Source organism: Ruditapes philippinarum, unplaced genomic scaffold (assembly GCF_026571515.1).
Source record: "Ruditapes philippinarum isolate M1 unplaced genomic scaffold, ASM2657151v2 ctg23_1_1_1_1, whole genome shotgun sequence".
Taxonomy (NCBI): Eukaryota; Metazoa; Mollusca; class Bivalvia; order Venerida; family Veneridae; genus Ruditapes; species Ruditapes philippinarum.
The window spans coordinates 96,267-105,740 of NW_026864815.1; positions in this window are offsets into that span (position 1 = coordinate 96,267).

Genomic DNA, 9,474 nt, shown 5'->3' on the forward strand with positions numbered 1-9,474 from the left:
AATCAATGAACCAAAATATGTTGATGAGATGCACAACTAGACATGGTATTGATCATTCCCCTAAAATTTTGATGAAATTGCACCAGAGTTTCTGAGGAGTAGTCCAGACAAACTTCTGTGTAGCTGGCAACACAAAAAACACCTTTTTTATTCAAGGGCAATAACTCGACCAAAAATTATTCAAATGAAAAACTTGTGTCTATGCACAAGTACTTACCAATTAATCCTGTAAAGTTTCATTGAAATTGCATTAATGGTATATGAGGAGTAGTCCGGACAAACTTTTATTATTTCAAGGGCCATAACTTGGCTAAAAATAATTCAAGCAGAAAACCTGTGTAATACAGTAAACTCCGCTTATAACGAACTCATCGGGACATTTGAAATCTGTTCCTTATAGCTGGAGAAACTTCCTTGTAAGCATAATAGCGAATTCGTTCCTTGTATAAGAGTTTTTATAGCGAACAGATTTGCATATAATGAACTGATTGTTTACCATCATCCTCCATTTTGAAAAGCATTTGTTTTAGAAAAATTAGTCACTTATATCTTTTTTAGACACGATACCAGAGAGTGTCCTTTTTTGAAATTTAAAAATCCTTTGTTATTTCAGTTTTAGTTTTACTCCCTTTCACAATTTCTCATAAAATACATTACATACATATTTTGTTTCTAAACACAGTGCTTTTCGTTTTCTTACCATGATTAAGAATACACAAGATTTTCGATTTTTCTTCCTTTTATATCAAGTATCTTCTATTATATTTTAAGCGTGACTTTTACTTATAAAAGATAAAGATTTCTTTTCATTTCAATCAATCCTACTTTGTGTGATTATGTTGAAACCCGATTATAAATGATCATAATTATTTTACTTGAGCAAAACTATTTAAGAAAAGAAATAATAGAATAAAAGGAATAACCATTTTTATTTGTTTGGGTCACCTGGAATAAATATATGTTGATATCTTTTTGGTTTGCAAAATTTGTATTAAAAATAAAATGTAGAGGACTGTATAACTTCTGGTAACGTATCTGTTTATCATTGTAACATATCTGTTTAGAAAGAGATTTGAGTACTGTTTAATATATATATAACTAAATCTTCAACAAAACTTAAATGGTTTAAATTAGTAATATATGGTTTGGCAATATATAACAGCACTGTAACGTAATGGAAAAAAAACATATTAAAGTATTTTTAAATAAATGCCCGTTAGTTCAGCATTGTATCAAGATAGTATGTCTATGGTAGGAATGGACTAATTTGGATATAGATCAAAACCTTGGAGGTGCACATATAATATTATATGGATTGATTATAATACTAAGTTGGTTTTCTTTAAGGGGTACCATTGTGACTGATATAATTTTGTTAAATGTAGATAAGCATATTATGATATACATGTAGGCTTACTCATATCACCAAGTATGACACAATCAAGGATCGAGATTGTACCAGTATATAAAGACAATTGAACAGCAGATGAACCAAAAAGACAAACGAAATACAGAATGTCAATTCACACTATGAAACACTCACATTAATCTAGCTGTTACATATTCTAGTAGATGGGTGTCTTTATTTAAATGTTCTTGTTAAAGTCACAATGTTATTTGGCTATTTGAAGCTACAGTCAGAAAACAATAAAACCTAAAAAAACTGGAAAAGATTTTGTGTGTTCTATTTAAAATTAAAAGTACTGGTTCAGACATATTATTTATTGGTCAGTTTTTAAAAAAACTTTTCATAATTTTTTCATAATTTTGTTCATAATAGAACGGTGAAACAGATACGTTACTATGATTTAATATTCGTTTCCACTTAGCGGAATAAATTTATACTGTTAAGTAAATCCGAGCTACATTGTGTCAATAGATAAGTATGGAACATCAGTATTTTTATTGGCCTAAAATGCTTTTATAAGTAAATCATGTATTTGGAATAAAAAAGTCTGATTTAGATAAGTAACATTGTCATCAGCTTCAGTTCGATGTGGATTTTTTTTAAAATGCATAGTGATGCATAATATTTTGTAATATATACTGGTGCTATATTGTTGAAAGAATGATAATAAATTTTTAAATTGTGTATATTCATGCTTAGTATTTTTATTTAATCTCTGAAAGCAATTGGAAAAATGGTAACGTATCTGTTTTTTGCACAAATCTCGAATTCTTGGTGTCTATCTCCTATTAACTAATATTAATTAACAATGTTATTTAGCATTAGATTGCCATACACATACATGTACATATATTTGTACAACTACATAAAGTACAACATGTTATTTATATCTGAACATGTCTTTAATATATCAAAAGAAGGTAGATTTAAGCTTAAATAAACAACTTCTAATAAAGTTTTTTTACAGTAAAAGAAGATTAAACATATTAAACTTATTATTTTTCATGGAGGAGGCGCGTACTGTAGGGAGTAAAATGACTATAAATTACCTAGTTTATTGAGATATATAGAAAATAATAAGATTATCAACATATGAGCCGCGTCATGACAAAACCAACATAGAGTGTTTGGGACCAGCATGGATCCAGATAAGCCTGCACATCCGTTCAGTCTGATCAGGATCCATGCTGTTCGCTTACAAACCCTATAACAAGTAGAGATACTGATAGCGAACAGCATGGATCCTGATCGGACTGCGCAGATGCGCAGGCTTGTCTGGATCCATGCTGGTCGCAAACACTTTATGTTGGTTTTGTCATGATGCGGCTCAAATATTGAAGATTTAAAGTATGGTCTGGCACCCAGGTAAACAAATAATTTATATCAGGGTTCAACATTTATCATATTATGTTTAATTTCTCTTCTGACATGTTATTAGTGTTATTTAAGGAGTGACTAATCATTAAATAAAGTAGTTTAAGGACATTTTCTAGAATTTATTAACATTGTAGACCTATCACAGCACTTTTCATATGATTATATTTACACTAACTAAGTTTAAAACATATCATAGTGTCATATAAGTGTTATAAAGGGGAGAGTAGATAACTCCTGCTATTTAGTGGTATTTTCATTTATTGGCTATAAAAGTTTCTTTTTTTCCTATATTATTAAAGAATCTTATGTTGTAATTTGTTAGATTAACTCTTTTAAACTCTCAATAAGTTGTATTCAATTATATTGGATATATCTTGTGTGTATAGAACTACTTATTCAGTTAATTTAATTTGCAAGCTGAAAAATCAGTGCGAGGTCCATTTTCACAGTTCTCTCCCTTGGACTGTAAATGGCCATTATAATTGATTATGTCATAACTTATTTAGCTTCCGATGGAATTTGATGGGGTTTTCTTCTCCAAGTCAGTTAAAAATTGTTGTTAATAGATATTATTATATCAAATTAATAAACTTGTAGGAGAAGTTAAATTAGGGTAAAATTACCTCATTTATTGTTGGATAATAATGACTTCTTATCTTGAAATTGTTAGGCTATATAGGATAATCATTGTAACTTTTATACAAGTTCATAGAATTTCATAGGGATTTTTTGGACCCTTAAAGATGTTTGTTAATAATTATCATACAATTGTATGGAATTTTATAACTGTTTTGGTTATTTTTGGGATTTATTAAGCCTAATCTTATTAAATTAGGGTTAATTATTTCACTAAATATTTTCTATTTTTAGGAGAATCTTAATGAATTTGGTTTTTTAAGTAAAAACACGATCCTTATTGATTTAATTTATAGGGAATATCTATAGATTAATTTGTCTCCTCTGTAGTTTAGGTTATTAGGTGATGTTTAATGCAAAAGAAACTAATCTGGTATGGACTTTACTAGAGATACAACTTACAAATTATATGAAATAAACAGGTGTTTTTGTTTTTTTGTTTTGTTTTGGGTTTTACGTCACATCAACACAGTATAGGTCATATCACGACGTTCTAGCTTTACTGGTGGAGGAAGACCTCAGGTGCCCTTCCGTGCATTATTTCAGGCACGAACGGGCACCTGAGTAGAACCACCGACGTTCCGTAAGCTAGCTGGATAGCTTCCTCACATGAAAGAATCCAAAGTCCCTGTCGGGATTCGAACCCACAGCGGTGAGTGGCAAGTGGTTTGAAGTCAACGACCTTAAAACAGGTGTCAAAAAGTAAAAAAAGGAAATTGAAAATTCTTGGTGCAGAGCTTGTTCTAGATGGTGCAGGTTGACTACAGGTGGTTCGTACCATCGCCCAAATAAAATTTAAAATTTCAATTGTCATCTTGTCCAAATTGAGGCAAAATGCCGGGTGTGCTTAACTTATTTCCAGGTGTATATATAGTAAATGAATGCTGGATAGTAATTTTGTTCTTGTTGATCAAAGGGAGATTATTTTGTGATAATTTGACCTTTATTCACAAGATTAACCTGTGGTATGCACAGCTAAAGTTTTGTTACAGAACACCATGCTCATTTAAAAAATATTTTGAAAATAGGAAAATTTATTGCCCAATTGTAAATCAGGTTAACTAATTATATTTGGATGTTTGGACATATTTCTATAGAGTTTTACAACTTTCTATCAATTTTATCACATTTTTTTTCAGGAGGTGGGTGATGTTCCGGAAGTGATGTTCCTATTTAAGCAAATGTCAATAATGTAGCTATAACTCTGTATACAAAATGCAAGCAATGTAAACAAAATGCAAGCAATGTATACAAAAATGTTTTGAGTTACACTAGAAAATGTAGTTTTCACTATTTTTTAAAAATCATACTGTCAAATGTCTTATTAAATTTACAAAACTTTGATTTTAATAAATGTCAAACAAACAATGACTTTGATATAGACACAACATTCACAGCCCTGTTTTAATTTTACAAACCATGAATTAGCATATTAATTTAAGTGCTCCCGCTGAGATTTGAACTCAGAACTCCTCCTATGTAATACACTAAAGAGGCATTTTGACAATTAAACTACAAGAGCTTAAAACTTACTAGCCATGGCTTGTAATACATTTAAAAGATTAACATTCTTCCTATTTTTTTTGCATCCATAGTTTTTAAGCAGCCAAATATAGGTAAGTGCCAAATATCTTGGGTCTATTCTAAATAAAAAAACTATTTTATCCTGAAAATTCTTATTTTTTTTTTGTAAAAAGAATTTCTCAGAATCATTTCAACTACAAGAATCATTTAAACTGCATGTTTATGAATTGTTTTTAAAACAATAGCTGTTGGTAGGACAGCAATGCTCGACTATTCATAATGCTTGATAGTAAAAGAACCTTGATAATGTAAACTTTTATTTAATATTATACTTAACAAGAGCTGTCGGTAGGACAGCAACGCTCGACTATTCTTAGTGCTTGATAGTAAAAAAAATGCTTGATACAGTTACCTCCTCCTGTTTACAGGTTGGGGTCATGATGGTGAACAAGTGTGCAAAGTTTCAAAGCCATATGTCAATGGACTCTGAAAATATTTGAACTATTACAAAAACTTTAACATAAATTCTAAGTCGAAAAAGGGGCATAATTCTGTCAAATGCTTGATAGAGTTACCTCCTCCTGTCTACAGGTTGGGGTCATGATGGTGAACAAGTGTGCAAAGTTTCAAAGCCATATGTCTATGGACTTTGAAAATATTTGAACTATTACAAAAACTTTAACGTAAATTCTAAGTCGAAAAAGGGGCATAATTCTGTCAAAATGCTTGATAGAGTTACCTCCTCCTGTCTACAGGTTGGGGTCATGATGGTGAACAAGTGTGCAAAGTTTCAAAGCCATATGTCAACGGACTTTGAAAATATTTGAACTATTACAAAAACTTTAACATAAGTGGTTACGCCGACGCTCGGGTGACTGCAATAGCTCTACTTATTCTTATCGAATAGTCGAGCTAATAACAAAAGAATAAAAATTTTCTTGAAATCCATGTTACAGTTATAAGCCTTGAAGAGAGTCCTTTTATGCTCTCAAATAAGAGTATAAAATTTCAACTTGTTTCAATAGAATATGAAAATATCTGTGGTGGTATGCAAATCTAAATGTAAATACTAAGTTGAAAAAGGGGCATAATTCTGTAAAAATGCTTGAAACAGTTATCTCCTCCTGTCTACAGGTTGGGGTTATAATGGTGAATAAGTGTGCAAAATTTCAAAGCCATATGTCAATGGACTTTGAAAATATTTGAGATATAACAAAAACTTCAATGTAAATTTAAGTCGAAAAAGGGGCATAATTCTGTAAAAATGCTTGATACAGTTACCTCCTCCTGTCTACAGGTTGAGGTCATGATGGTGAACAAGTGTGCAAAGTTTCAAAGCCATATGTCAATCGACTTTGAAATTATTTGAGGTATTACAAAAACTTTAACATAAGTTGTTATGCCGACGCTCGGGCGACTACAATAGCTCTACTTATTCTTATCATAAAGTCAAGCTAAAGAGCACACTTAAAGTGATGTTTCATCATTTTCCTTCCACAAAGCATTACGAGTTGTGTATCATATAAGCATTACAAGTTTTGAAATTGTGAAATAAAATTGATATTTAACTGTTTTGCAACATTGAAATACATATAATTCATGAAAATTTACAAAGGGCAACATCTCAACAAATAAGAAGTGCAAGGAATAGCAATTCTTGTGCTCATTGAAGATGAAGCATGCAAGTTTGGTGTCAATCTGTTAACTGGGAGTGTCCGATCCCTGTAATATAAATACGTGATCTGACCGACAGTCAGTGAGTTATGCTCCAGACAAGCCTAAGGGGACGCCGAAATTAACAAAGGGCAACAACTCTAAAATCATTAAGTGCAGCATACAAGTTCTTGTGCACTGCACTTCTCAATGAGATACATCATCCAATGAAGTTTTAAGTCAATAGCTTTTAAAGAGTAGGAGAATTGGCCCGGACATTTTAATTATGAAAATTTACATGAGGCAATAACTCAAAAATATATCATGAAATACAAAGTACCAGTTTAAGTGTGCTGCACTTTTTCTTGAGATCTATCATCCAACGAAATCCATAGCTTTCATATTTAAGAGAAATGGTCTGGACAAAGGGCAATAACTCTAAAAATAGGAAGTGCAGAGTAATGATTTTTGTGCACTGCACTTTGAGTCATTGAAAGAAGCATGCATACCAAGTTTGGAGTCAATCCAACATATAATGAGTAAGATATGCTTACCAGACAAGCCTAACGGGATTCCGCCAACGAAAGTAACCCCTATATGTCCAATATTCAAGGCGACAGAAAAATCAGTTATTTGACCTGTTACTTATAAATATATTTATGTAAATTATAGGAATTTTCTCACTTGTTCATGCTGTGACATCAACACACACTGCAACATTTTCCATTGAACCATCCCATCTCCTACAAGTATATATAGAATAATTGGTTAACATATGTTAGATACAAAAAATGTAAATTCACCAATTGGAGAATAAAAAGAGTACAAATGGCATAAATTAGACAAATTATCAAAATTACAAGATCTGTCAATGAACAGCACACTCTTATTTTACTCAGTGCTGAGGAGTATGATAAATGCAAAGTAAAAAGGGGGCATAATTCTGCAAGTGCTTGGCAGAATTACATGCCCTTGATTGTGTTTGTTTTTTACTGGTTTTAAGTCACACCGACACAGTTTAGGTCATATGGTGACTTTCCAGCTTTACTGGTGGATACCTGACATGAAAAGATTCCGATTTCCTGCCAGAATTCGAACCTAAAGTGTTGAGAGACGAGTGGTTTAAAGTAAACAACCTTAACCACTCAGCCACGGACACACCTACATGCTCTTGATAGTAAACAAGTTCTTCAAGTTTGAAGTGAATATGTATGATGCTTTTTTATGAAAATAAGGAAAATGTCTTAAACTAAAAGGGAGATAATTAAGAAAAACTCTGTCAAGGTTATTTTCCAATTAGAAATGCATGCCAATTGGATGCGTAAGGTTAAAGTGAATATATGTACGGTAATAGCTTCTGTGGAAAAAAGGGGCATAACTGAGCAAAAAATGAAAAAAACAGGTTAATGAAAGAACTAATGAAATCGAGCTGTATATTAAATGGACTTGCCTATCTTTCAATCTTATTTTAGGGAAAATTTCAAAATAATTATACTGACTGAATTGTGAACAGTGATAAGACGATTTGTGTTGATATCACTATAAAATCTATTAACTTCATTTCTTCCCCTCTGCTTTTATCATGGCTTGGGACATGCTAGTTATTAAAACTAGGCAGCATTGGAAGAAGTGTAGTCATAGTATACGTCGAACCGTTATAAACGCACGACTGAATGGACGTTTGATTATTATTTTTTGTATTATTATTTTAAAGCGCGCTACACTTCTCCCACCATTCAGTTAACGAATCTTGTGATGTGGTTGGTATGTGATTTATTATTATTTTTATTTTTATTATTTTGATTATTATTACTTTTATAAAAAAAAGAATTATTATCACTTTTATAATTTAATTTTTTTTATTATTACTTTTATGTTGCTATTATTATTATTAATATAATAATTTGTTTATTATTATAATTATTATTTCTTTTAGGTAATTATTATTTTTATAATAATATAGCTTTTATGTTTTTGATATGTTTTCTTTTTATTGTTTCTTTTATTACATATAGCACCTATTTATTTTCATGAACACAACAACATGACAATTTATACCATTTTTTATACCGTAACTGTCACATTGATTGAAATTAAAGTTTAAAAAAAATAAAATTTTACACTCCATACCCAGAACAAACTTTTACACAACGTACATATAGCTCTTTAAGAGCTGACCAGAAACATTTTTAATTTTATACCCTTTTTTGATACACATTTTTCAAGCACATTTTTGTAACACATTCTTTTTACATACCGGTATATTTATAAAATTCTTTATACCATTTTTTAATATTGCCACATACCGGGTAATGCATTTTATTAAGACCATTCATAGCATATCATACCAATGTTAACCTTTGAACATCTTTGTGTTTAAAATTTCTAACTATAAAGAAGAAATTGCATAAAGTCACTGGATGAGCTCAGAACCCAAAATTAGTAGGTGTTATACCAACATCAAAGGTGCACACTTTTAAACTAATACCCTTTTTTAAATTATAACTTTTCGATATTTTTTTACCACACAATTCATATCATCTTTTGATTTCATGGGGAATATTATGTAGCATACTCCATACAGCCGACCAGAAACAACTTTTATACATATTCTTAATTCACACAAGGACTTTCATACAAATTATTTTATACAGTTTTCTGTAAACTGATTTTTTTTTTACTATTTATAAAAAAACCTTTGACATGTTTAACAGGATTTTTCCTGTTTACCCTTTTTGAAGTAGCCAACCAGAAACCAGATACATATAGTCTTTATATGAAACCGTTTTCATATAAATTATTATTACAAATTATTTTAATACACACTTTTTTTACAAATCTATAAAAAAACACATTTGACAAGTTTAGCTGAAATT